Raw genomic sequence first — 12,682 nt, 5'->3', positions numbered from 1 at the left:
CCCCGTTCCCCCAAGCCCCCACCCCCCCCCCCCCCAACCATGGGATATAGCTCACGGCTTCCCACCTAGCAACTCTTGCTTCTGGAAACTGCTGGATACTTGTCCCCCTTTTGCTCTTTCCTCCTTTCCAGGTCCTGGCTCTCATGTTCCTAAACTAGAGCATCTGACCCGCTCTCCCCTCCCTTGAGGTGTGCACCCTTCCAGCGCTGGCCCCGGCTTGTAAGTGACCCTGCCAATTAATCAGTGCCTGCAGAGAGATGAAATGGGCAGCTGCCAGCAGCCTTTCCCCACGGGGCAGTGGGGCCCGAAGCACAGACTCTCGGTGGGTCCCTGCGTTGTGCCTGCAGGCTAGTCACGCAGGGGCTGGCCAAGGGGAGCTCAGGACCTGGCACCGGCGTTTCCAAAAGATCAGGGTTTCCAAGGATGCAGCTGTTTGTTTTTCCCTTGTAACTGAAGACATCCCACAGCCCGAAGCAGATTTCCTGAGGGAAACGCTTCTCCAGTAAATCAGCCATTTCCAGGATGAGCGGAACAGGAATCTGAAACAGATGCAGGCGGACCCTGCCCCAAACCACAAGCCGCTTGCAGCAGTCACCCTGGCGGGGCTGTGGCCATGCATCTCGGGCATGGTGCCGGGAAAGGCAGGCTTTCTTCTCTCCGCAGGGGTGAATGGGGTGAGTCAGAACCGCACCTGCCTCCGTCAGTGCCCGGCTGTCCCCCTGCCCTGCCCAGCAGGTTTGCACTGGTAAAGAAACAGCCCCAGTTCCCACGGGCTTCCTTCAGCACTGCTCTTCTGGATCCCCCTTCTGTCGGGGAGCGCCAGGCTCCCCTGCTTGGAAGGTGATGTTCCCAGTCACACTGCCCAGACCTCTGAGACCACGCTGAGACGGACGTTACCCTGAGCAGGACCCCACGTTTGGACGAGGGCTGCGTGTGGCTGTCCCGGTACACCTGACCCAGAGCCCCTCTGACTCGGATACTAGCACCTGTGACCACAACTCCCCAAAAGGGTGCAGGGGCAGGACCCCACAGTGTGTTTCGCTTCTGTCTGGAGGGGGGGAGAGGCACTGAACGTGGGCTGTCGTGTCGGGGGAGAGCAGTGTGGGGGCACTACCAATGCTGGGGCGTGAGGCTGAATTGGCTTCTGTTTGTTTCCTGAATTTTGCTTCCTCAGACCTGAGAATGAAAGTTTTGCATCAAAACCTCGTCTAACTTCATCCCAGCTACAGAGTTGGTTCAATAAGAGAGATGACCCTAAGAAACCCTTGCCTTCCGTTTGCAGAGCGCTTTCAAGAGCGCCGTGGAAATGCAGAGTCTTCTCCCCAAGGGTGCCGTCTGGAGCCGCGGCTGGGAGCTGCGGGTCCTGGTTAGCGTGGCCTGGGAGCTCCGGCAGACCTCGTGCCTGGTGCTCCTGGGGCTGCTCTTGTTGCCTCCGCTCTGTTAGGCTTTGCCAGCTGCTGTGTAAATGCGGAGGGTTAAACACTCCCCCTGCCCACGGCACTTGCTAGGAGCACAGCAGTGTCTAAGGGCATGTCTGTCCATATGTCCAGCGGGCCCTGGCTGGACTTGACCCACAGCCTCCTCTCTGAAAAGAGCCACACAGGAGCTCTTCCCTTTCCCACAATCGCAAGGCACCCTGGAAGGCCCTTGCCTCTGCTTTGCTGCCAGCCTCACCCCCTGTAACGGGTTGTCCGGGCCTGTGCCACCTTCCCTGCAGTGCTGGTTGTGGGCGTCTGTTAGGTGAGGGGCAGCAGGACATTGTTAACGAGCTGAAGTCACCCCGAGGCCTCCCTGCATCTTCTGATCTCAGCTAGCCCCTGAGCTGAGCCTCCAGGGAGAGGCAGCGGGGTCTGGAAACTCAGCACCTCCAGCCAAACTCCCCCCTTTCCACCTAGAACTGGGACTGGAAAGTGGTGGCACAATGTGTCTCCCTCCAGGCTGGAAGGTTTTGCACCGACTCCCTATGTAACAGCCCTCGCAGTGCACGGCACTCTTCTAGGCAGCCGCACAAGGTAGGAAATGAAGGGAGAAAGCAGCTGACAGCTCTGCTACACGTGTGAGCGACTCTCACCCACCCCGGGCTGCTGGTGGCACTGAACACATGCAGCAGGGGAAGCAGTGGTCTAGGAATGCACATGACCGGCATATCATTTTCCTCCCAGACAGATCCAGCTCACAACAAACCCCTGTGTTGTCACTGGATCCAGCCTGGGAAGGATAAATGTCAAGCCCTGCTTGCCGTGCAGCCCCGGAGTCACAGGTCTGCCAAGGGCAGCAGCCCGGTCACTTCCCTGAATGGCTCATTCTGTTCCTGGGGCTTGTAAAGCAGCTTGCTGGGGGAGGACTCATCCCGTGCATCATCTGAGCCCCGCTGGGGCCATGAATGAAATCAGTGTTCTGTCCCTCCCTCACTATTCAGCTGGCCACTGCTCCCACCATGGCTGCAGCTCGTGGGACAAAGGTGCCACTGGCTCCGTCGCACAAAGGCCGTGAGCGATTCTGCCGGTTCCCTGCTCCACGAGATGTTACCGAACATCCTCTGCTCCAAGGACCGGGGAGTGGGGGGTTGCCTGGAGTCAGGAAAGCTGGGCTCGGCGCCAGGACCCGAGGGGGCTGTAGTGCAGAGGCTAATGATTGTACTAGAGGACAGGAGTCTCTTCTTGCCCTGGCTTTCACTGGGCTTGATGCATGGGGCAGGTCCCTCCCTGCGGCCCCGTACCCCTGGGGATGACGATGCGGATGTGGAGTGTGTCTGGATGAATGTTGGCAAGATGCGCCGAGACCCCGGGACAAGGGCTTGAGATGCACTTGAGACCTGGCTTTCTGCCTCTAACAACCGGACCGTCTGCTCTGCTCTGACCTCGCTCTGGACCACCCCAGCAAGCCTCCCTGCTGAGAAGCAGCGCCTCTGAGCACAGCCATAGAGAGTGCACACCACACACCAAATGTAACTCCCCTACCCAATTAAACACCTGCCCCCATGCTTGCCCCAGACCCACTCCCTGATGCCTCCATCCCCTCCTTCTCCCCTGCAGGCTGCGGAGTCAGCCCCTGCGCCCCAGGGCCAGCCCTCCAGAGCAGACCCGAATGCCTGGGTGGCAGAGGGGGGTTAGCTTTGGGCAGCGGAGGGTGAGCAGCAGGTACTTCGGTGGCTCCCAGGCCTGGCACTGAAGTCCCAGCACTAGGCGGCCAAGGCCGGCAGCGCCCCGAGGCTCCTGAGCACTCTGCTGTGTCCAGAAGGAGCCAGGCGATGTGATGGGCACTCCCACGGGAGTCCTCACCAGCCCATGCCCTGCCGCGGCGAGCAGCTCGAACATGGTGCTGCCCTACCGGCCAAGGCAGCCCGGAGGAGGCTTCTCGGCTGCAGAAGCTGTCCGGGCTCCAGCTGGACCGGAGTACCGGTGAAGCCAGCCCAGGGAGTCATGCGGAGGATGTTAATACAGCAACCTTCCTGCATCGTCCCCCAGCGGAGGAAAGGCCTCGCATTGTGCTGGGTGCCTGGTCAATGACTCAGAAGGAAAGCCAGCCCCCGGCCCTGGATCAGCAGAACCGCCTCTGGCAGCAGCGGGGACCCTCACCTGCGGGCTCTGGGCTGCCGAGGCCTCGAGGAGGTCCACGGAGGGGGCTTGTGACACGGGGGCTACATCCACCAGTGCCAGCAACTGTAGCCGCAGCCCAGGCCTGCTCCAGCGGAGACTCCCATCTAGGCAGCTTGCTCTTCCTTCAGACCTTAAGGAGGGCCCCAGCCCCAACTCAGCCCTCGACCCAGGGATCCTGGGGGGCCGGGGAAGAGCTGGAAGCTGGCTGCGGAGGGAGCCCAGCTGCAGCGAGGAGGCTGGAGCTGCGGGGGCTGCAGGTGCCTGGGGAGACTCTGACCACCCAGTGTGCCCCCGGGAGAGGAACAGGGAAGCACGGGATCAAAGTCGTTTGTCCCCTCAGCCGATCAGGACCATCCAAGAGGCGAGGGGGTCACTGATCCCGCACAGGCAAGGCTGAGCCCAACGTGGTGCATAGGACCCGACTGGAGCCCGGTGCCCGGGGGTGTTTCTGCCAGTGAGCAGGGCAGGGGAAGCTTCTCCCTGCACATACCCCCCGTGCTACAAGGGATACGCTGTGCTGGGTCTTGGTGACCCCATCACAGATGGGCCTCACAGGTGTTTGCAGGTACCAGCCTTGGCGCATGGCAGGTCACCTGGACGTCACCTGGGCCATTGCTGTGCCCCTTTCCCAGAGGGTGACTGCACCGTGCTGCCCGTGGCTCTCTGTGCCCTTCACTGTAAGGCAGCCGCAGAGCCTGTGGCAGGCTGATGAGCCGGTTGCAGTGTTGGGCCCTTTAGCTCCAGCACCATTTTGCAATCAGAGGACCCTGGTCAGTCCCTGCAGATGTGGGGAAGTGGCAGCATCATTTGGACACCCAGGTCACCAATAACGCTCTCCTCACGCTCCCCAGGAGCATGCAACCCGGAGCACGGCGGGGCCCAATGCAGCTCCGGAGAACAGTAGCCAGTCCCAGCATCTGGAAAAGTTTTGCATCCCACGGTATTTTTCTAATTCTGGCCCGTGTGCATGTGTTGATGGATAACGCAGAGCAGGAGCGGCTCTGTGAGGGCAGCAGAGGCGTCGTGGCGTGCTCGCCACATCAGCCAGGGCAGCGCCGCCTGGGAACGCGCTGAAGGGAGACAGGGTCGCGTGGGCTGCATGGGGACAGGGTCACAAAGGTTGGTCCGTCGCAGAATCACGGCCCTGGCAGCGGGAAGCTCTGCTTGTGCCCTGTTTGCTGATCCCCTCATACAGATGTGGGAGTCACTGGCGGGGTCAGGCAGAGGGCTCCCCCATTCCCACTGCCTGCGGGGCAGGGGGGGCTCTGGGGAGCATGTGCTCCCCTGAACCGAGGTACCCGCATTTGCAGCAGGAGACGGGCTGCATCCATCCCGGGTGTCTGACCAGGCCTGCTACCCGACACGGCAAAGCAGCTGGGCATGGAGACCCCGTGCACGCCCTGGCAGCTGTTGGAAACCACAGCCAGACACAGCCCGGTCCCAGCATGGGGAGGCTGCAGAGGAGATGGACGGCCTTGGCCTGGCCTGGCCTGGCCTGGGAGCTGCCCTGCCCCACGAGGGGAGCCAGCCTGCCCTGGACCGCACAAGCTGGCGAGAGGCTCAGCCGGCCGCTGCCCTGCGTGCGTGTTGCTGCTTCTCACCAGCTTGGGGGGAGGCTCCCAAGAGGCAGCTCCCCAGAGTGGGGACTGGGAGCTGGGAAATGGGGGAAGCAGCTGCTGGCAGCTGGGAGAGAGCAGGGCGCCCAGCGCCTCAGGTTTCGGAGCAGCTTGGGCTCGAGCCATTCGAGAGGCATCCCTGCGCTCAGCTGCAGCCTCGGCAGTTAACCAGAAGACAGCGTTCGGCGGCCTGGGGCCGGCTGTTGTCTCCCCTCTGCACCTCACGCAGCACCCACCCCTTGGCAACTGGGCCCAGGAGGGGCTCCTGGACCGGGCCTTTGTGCCTCTCGCTAGCACAGCCCTTGTCAAACGCTGGCAGCTGCTTCTTGGGACGGGGGTGTACAGCGCCGTGCACCCCTGTGCTGCACAGAGCTGGGCGCATGCGTGGCTGGAGTGGGCGGGAGGGCTGCAGGGCATGCCGCGTCTCGTGGGCAAGTCTCTGAGCTGCTCTCTGCCTCCCTGTGCCCCTTCGCAGGGGGCTGGGAAGCCTTGTGGGCGAGTGCTCCTTACAGAGCCGTGACTGATGTCCGTGTGTGGGAATACTGGGAACCAGCAGCTGGGGAGGAGCATTGCAGCTCCCTCTCCCAAGGCAGCTGCATCCCCTCCCCTCTCTCCTGCACTGGGAGGTCTTTCACTCTTGGGACCCTCCAATGCTCCAGAGACCTGCCGGAGGTGGAAGGGGGGAGCGGCTGGTTCCCCCTGCAGACGTGGGGGTTCTTCCCCAACATGCAGCCTCTCTCGGCTCTTCCAAGGGGACGGTGATCTCTGCAGCGTGGGAAAGGAGCAGGGAAGGGCCGGCTCTCCCCTGGGCGGCAGCTTGGACAGCCCCTCCGCATGTCAGGCTCTCGAGCAAGGCAAACATTTAAGCAGGTGTTTCGTGGGCTCCCTGCCCAGCTCAGCACAGCGGGGCCTGGAGTCCGAGCCAAGCTGTCACTCAGCCCCCTCGAGCTCCCGCTGATAGTAGCTTCATCCTGGACCCGGTCGTCCTCTCATGCTCCGGTTTCTAGAGGAGACGCAGGACAACGGCCTGAGGCCCAACGGGCAGGGCGCACGGCCTGATCCCGCTGTAGCACCCAGGCAAGCTGGTCCCCGTGGGCAAAGCTGATGAAATCCCTGTGAACTGGGCTGGACGTGGCGAGGAACAGGGGGTGCTCTGCACTCCTGGCTCGTGGCTCATCACCCGGGCAGCTCCACTGGTGTGCTTTGCTGGAAGGGGGCCAACGCCCCGTGCTCTGCCTGCCTCCGAGCCCACACCGGGCATGCTTGGAGCAGCCTCCGGGGCACAGCCAGGCACCCACACCTGCACTGCTCCAGGCCTTCGCTAGTGGCAGGCTGCTGTCCCGCTGCAGCCCCTGGACATCCCGCTCCCTGCTCAGCCGGCAGAGAGCCAGCGCTTTGAGAGAAGCTGTGCCTGGGAAGCTCCCAAGGGGTCTCTGTGCCTGTGGGGGTGGCATGGGAAGCAGGAGCCCAGCCGTCTCCGAGCCCTGGGAAGGCAACAGCCCCGCTAGCATGATGTTAACCACAGCCCCAAGTCCTTGGGGGAGCTCGGAGGAATCAGCATCAGCCGCACCTCATTGCTCCCTCGGTTCGAGCCGCACCGGCTCCTGGCTGGCCTGAGAACCGGCCTGCGCCCACCCGGCGTGCGGCAGAGGGACGTGGGGTTTGCCCAGCTGTATTTTTCTGGAGCCAGCACTAATTGCCCGAGTGATGACTCAGATGCAGATCCCAAGCCGAGGCCGCCCGGTCCCGCTGGCCTCTGCAGGGGTGATGAGCTCTCTCCAGAAAGTACAGCGTTTGAGCAGACAGGGCTGACGAGGCAGCCCACGGGACCCCAGGGAGGGGACGGGGATCAGGCCACAGCCGAGGGCAGCGTGCTGGGTGCTCCCATGCCCAGCCCCCCGCGTGCTCAGGTAGGCACCCTCGTGGCCCCTGGCGTGGGCTGGTTCTTGCCTCGGCTGTGCTGCAGACCCCGTCCCAGGGCGAGCTCTCGGGCAAGAAGGCGCTGCAGGCTCAGCCCCAAAAGCAGACAGCGGCGATCCATGCGCTCTCTTTCCTGCCCCATTGCCAGAGGAGCCTGGGACTGCGCAGAGTCCACGGCGCCTCCCTAATGACCAGCGGGCACGGGCACGTGCGGCGCATTGCAGGCAGCAAGGACAGGCTCCTTCCCCGAGCCCCTTCCTGTCTAGGGCAGGACTGCGCAGCCAGCGAGCTGCAGCCATGCATGGGGCAGGCCCCTGCCGTCCCCACGTCGTGGTGCCGTGTCTCTGCACGAGAGGACGACTGTCCTGCGCCCTGGCCAGGTTTACCCCCCTGGGGCAGTGGTGTTTTTGTTGAACAGGAGCGGGTAGGTTCCTTCCTCCCTGACTTTTTTAACCCTTCTGCTGCTGTGGCAGCTCTTCTGTACGGCACAGGGAGCCAGGGCACCGTACCCCTCCCAGCCAGGTGTTCGCTGCCCGCACTGAGCCTCTTCTGCTGGCAGAGCTTGCGAACCACGTCAGCTCTGAGAACGGCGGGTGGGAACGCGCTCACGCCTCTCGCTGCCCTGCTGTCTCTCCAACATGGCCCTAAGCAGTTCCAGATGGGACCACTTTCTGCTCGGCAGCTGGATTGCATTGCAATGATCCTCCTCTCCTCTCCTTTTATCACCCTGACCTTCCACAGTGGCTCTGGAGGGACCCGGCTCTCTGGGACTGCCACCTCTGGCTGGTTTCCATGGATGGTGCCTCAGTGCCCTGGTCCCTGCTGGGTTTATGGGGCTGTAAAATCCTGTGAAGAGGTTTCAGTGCCGCAGCAGCCCTGGCTTACATTTGGTCAATCAATAACCCAATAAGGGCCCCAGCAGAGTTCCCCTCCCAGGGTCCATGGGGGCAGTGGTGCCTGTGAGATGTGCACAGGACATGGGGCAATAAGCCAGCAGGGAGCCTGGCCTAGCTCAGCTCGTGCCGGCTGCTGCTTCCCCACTGGCTGTCCCATCCCGTCCTGCAGAAGCTGCTCCTCTCTATGATGCATGAAGGGTTAATGCATGATGTTTGGCTAGATGATGGCTGTAGAGGCCGGTGGGTCAGGAGAGGGCTCCCAGCTCCTCCATAACACCTGCATAACACCCATGTGCTCATTGCCTGCTCTGGGTTTGGTGTGATCCCAGGCTGCCCAGAGCAGCCTCCTCCTGCCTGTGATGGATGGCTACCCCCACGCCAGCTGATCAGGATTAGCTGGGATCAAATGGTCATTCTGACTCTGCTGGGAAGCAGCCTGCGATTTCCCTATAAGGGGAAGGGAGCTGCGGGAGAGGAGCTGCTCCCTGCTCGTGCTCAGTAATGGTAGCGTTAGTGGTTGTGATCCTTATTTTCTGGGGCAGGTGATTTAGCAGTAGGCTGGGGATTAGGAACCAGCCTGCGGGGTAGCCCCAAGGGGCAGAAGGCCCTTGGGTTTGATGCTGTCTGGGGAGCTGCTGAGGGCCTGCATGGGCAGTGATGAGAGAGAAGGGGGCTGCAAAGAGCCTCCCAGCAGGGAAGGGGAGCCTGAGTTTAATGAAGTGGATTAAAGAGAGGGAGGGGCCCTGAAAGCCCTGATGCAAGGGGGAAACTGAGGCAGGCTGAGCAGCACCGTGGCAGCCGCTGGGGGTGCAGCTCTTCCACGTACACCCCGTTAGCGCCGTGCTCTGGTGCTGATGGCTCCAGGGTTACCCCGGGCTGACAGCCCTGCAGGACCCCGCGCCGACTGGGGAAGCACGTGGGCTGTGGGCAGACCGTCTAGTCGGGCACCCAGACCCCAAACCTCAGCCGGGCCTTTTACAGCAGATGCGGATCCAAGAGCCCCTGACTGATGGAGATCCAAACCGGGAATAGAGAAATCCAGAACGGGGCGGGGGAGAAGCCCGGCCTGCCCCCTCTCCCCTTCCTGGAGCCTGGCGGGTCTCATCAGAGCGGCCGGGAAGGCGAGCAGAGTTTAGCAAAACAGAGCGGCCGAGGCCCATGCCCCAGACGCCTAATGACACTGTTGCCTCCTTGGCAGGAGACTTCTAATTAGTGGGGGATTTGATGTGCAGTGTGGCGAGAAAGACTTACCCAGGCCCCCTGGGGCCGGGCGGGGAAGGGTCCCGGGCACTGGCGGGATCTGCCCTGGCTCCGGGATGACATTCCAGAGGCGGGGAGCGCTTTCTGTGGAATTTGCCCCTCCGAGGCCAACGCCGCAAGCCTGGGCGGGTTGGAGCCCCCTGCCTCTCTGTAACCCATTAAAACACAGATCAGCTCCGCTCCCACTGAGCCAGACATCTGGAGAGTAGCAAGCCCGCAGCCTCTCCCTCCGGCTGGGCACAGCTACGCTGTTCTCTCTTTCAGCATTTCCCCCCCCCGTCTCCAAATCTTTTTCATACTTGTCCAGAGTCGGAACAGCCCGGCCGTGTGGGTCAGAGGCATGGCCTGGCCTGAACAGAGGGGATGTTTCCCTTTCCTTGGATAATGCACCCCCGGCCGTTGCTGGGCTGCATGGTGCGTGCATGCTGGTGTGGGGCAATGCTTCTGAGACCGAGGCCCTAGCGTGCCAGGCCATGTGCCCCGCTAGACTGCCTGGGGTGCGGGGTGATCTGCTGGGGAGATTGCTCAGTGGTGCCCTGAAGCCAGGACTGCAGTGGGGATGCCTGGGCAAGGTTCGTGCAGCATCAGCTGCATCCGACAAGGTTTCCTCCCTGGTTGGGATGACCGTGTAGCTGGGCAGAGGTCTCAGTGCCAGCCTTGCAGACTGAAACCTGCCGTTTAACCCAGCACCAGATGGGGGAAATGGTTGGGGATGGTCCCTCCTCGCCCCACGTGCCCTCCTAGGGGGGTCCGTGCCCGTGCTCAGTCCCCTCCCCGCTCTGAGTTGCACCCTGCCCTGGCCCTGGGCTGCTGCCCGGCGTGGCACATCCAGACCTGCTCTCTGGCCCCGTGGGCTCAGCCCGGGTGAGACCCGGCACGGCCCCGAGGCAGGCAGCCCTGCGCGCAGGCCGGGGGGCCGGGGGGATGCGTGCGGAGCTGGAAGTGCCTGCTGCTCTGCACTTCCCGCTTTGTTTGTGTTGGTCAGTTTTTGCATCCGGAGCCGCTCTCCGGGCTCCCTGCGCCGCTGGATCAATATTACAAAAGAAATCTTCCCCACTAGAATAACAGACCCAGCCAAAGGCAAATATTTAAACAGGTTTGATGTACGAGCACCTGAACAACCCCACGCATGGGGCCGGGGAGTTTGGGGGGGGCGGGCAGGGCCTCGCCGCCTCTGAACGCAGCCGCCAAAACCCCTGTTATCCAACCCCGCGTTGGGTGACCCCTGGGAGTTTGGCGAGTCTCAAGCCGGTTCTCAGCGAGCCTGCATCCAAAACGCCTCTTTGGCAACGGCAGCAGCGGGGCCAAGGACTGAACGGGTCACGGACACTGGGCTCTGCCCGGGGGCCGCTGGCACGGCATGTCCTGGCCCTGCCCGGTCGGCGCACAGCAGAAGCACTGCCCGGAGACCAGATTTCTGATCAGCGCTGCAGGCTTGTGCGAGGCACGCGGTGCCTTCCTCAGCAGCCGGGTGCCCACCCTTATGTCACCAAGCGGGGAGGCTACGTTAAGACCTGAGGCCCTGAGAGAAGTGCTGTAGGATGGGTCCGGCTCCAACGTAGCGCGAGAGAGCATCCAGCCACAAGAGCCCGGCGGGAGGTGGAAGGCCCCGGGGCTTTCCTTCCAGCTGTGGGTGCAGCGCGGGACTCCTCGTTCCCTGCCACGTCCCTGCAGGGCCCGGTGGGTCTTGTCGCTGATCTGAAACACGGCTACACGGCAAGGCTTGGACCCCACTCCGCTCGGTCTCGAAGCCAACACGGACGCGGGCATCAGGCCGGAGCTGTGGCCCGCTCCCGCCCTGCTCTGGATCCAAGCAGCTCCCCTTCCGGAGACCGCGCGGGGCCAGGCTCAGCTGGCGGCTCTGCCGGCGGCACCCTCGCTAGCAAGAGGATGTGAGAGTTTGTTTTGGCTGCTCCTCCGGCTCTGGGAGGGAAAGCCAGGGTTGTGCTAATCAGACGGGATGCTGCTAATCTCCTGCGCTGCCTTTGAAGCTGTGGACACAGGGGTGTCACCAGGGTGGCAAGGAAACAGTCCCTCCCTGCAGAGCCAATATGTGCAAATCTGTCCAGGTTGGCCAGGCTGGCTCTGACAGGCAGACACGGGTGGGTGGCCGAGGCACCCCTGCATTCCCTCTGGGAATGGGGGCTGCTCCCCGGTGCCTGCCAGCCGCCTCCAGCCCTCGGGCAGGGAGAAGCAAGCCTCCGGCCGCTCTCCGGTCTGAAACTGCATCGGGAAAGTGTTTTTCTGGGACACTGGAAAGTGAGCAGGACAGTCTTGAAGCCACCACACCCCCCACTCGCTCCCCAGGGCTTTGCTGTGTCGTGGGGAAGCCGTCAGGCTGTGAGTTGGCATCAACGAAGGCTTCCTGCATGACGCAGGAACCGAGGCTCTTTGCACTGGGAGATCGGCCAGCAGCTTCCAGGCCCTCTGCTTTCCAGGTGGTCTGGGTCCACGTCTCCGAGAGCCTTGCGTGCGGGTCCAGCAGCTCATGGCATTGGCGTTTCCATTTGGAAACAGAGCGTGGGAGTCGGAAAGGCGAAGGGAAGCGTCGTGCAGAAGCCAGGACTGCCCAGCTCGGTTACAGACTCATTCCAGACCACAGAGCCAGGGCCCGGACACCCTTTTTCCACGGAAGGGCTGTGATGGCATCCCAGGGAGAGCAACGTGTAAAACTGATGGCTTGTCACCGGTCAGAGCAGCTGCTTGCGGAGCCAAACCAGCTGCTGAGCAGCGTCCACCCTGCTCCCTCCAGGGCTGCCAGCGAGCTGCTGCCTCGATCTCTCAGCTCAGTGAACTGCAAACACTGCTGCTAGCTGCGCTCAGGGACTGGGGCGCACGGTGGACTCTGGAAACGAACACAGCCGTGCCACGGCAGCCAGGCCCTGGCGGGGTCTGCGCTCCCCAGTGCATGCGCTGAGCTTGGCCAAGGGGGCAGAAGCCGAGCACGAGTGACCGGGATCCCAGCGGTCTGCTCTGCCCCGCGGAAGGGGGGCGGGGGCCCAGCTCTGGCTCATCTCACGGCGCTGGACCAGACCCGGGCTCCTAGCCCCTGTCCCAGCCTGGGCCCAGCGTCGTGGCAGGGCGAAGCAGCTCTGGGTGCACATAAGGGTGGCAGGCTGTGCCCGGCTGTGGCTGCCAGCGGGACCCCCCCCGTCTCACGCACATACCGTGCACATCCCCTGCACAGGCATATCCCCCAGGGCCACGAGCGCTTCTAGATCTGCATCCCCTGTCTCCACCCTGCTGTGGGAGCCCAGGCCTTTCCAGGCAATGGGGGCTGTGGACCAGGCTGACCCCAGCTGTGTCTCACAACGCCTGCTCTCCATTCTGCAGCGAGCGATGGCCTCAGGCCGTGCCTTACCCTACTCTCAGGCTGTGCCCTCATGGGAAA

Source organism: Alligator sinensis, unplaced genomic scaffold (genome assembly GCF_000455745.1).
Source record: "Alligator sinensis unplaced genomic scaffold, ASM45574v1 scaffold611_2, whole genome shotgun sequence".
NCBI classification, from domain to species: Eukaryota; Metazoa; Chordata; order Crocodylia; family Alligatoridae; genus Alligator; species Alligator sinensis.
Note: the sequence above shows the minus strand (reverse complement) of the source record.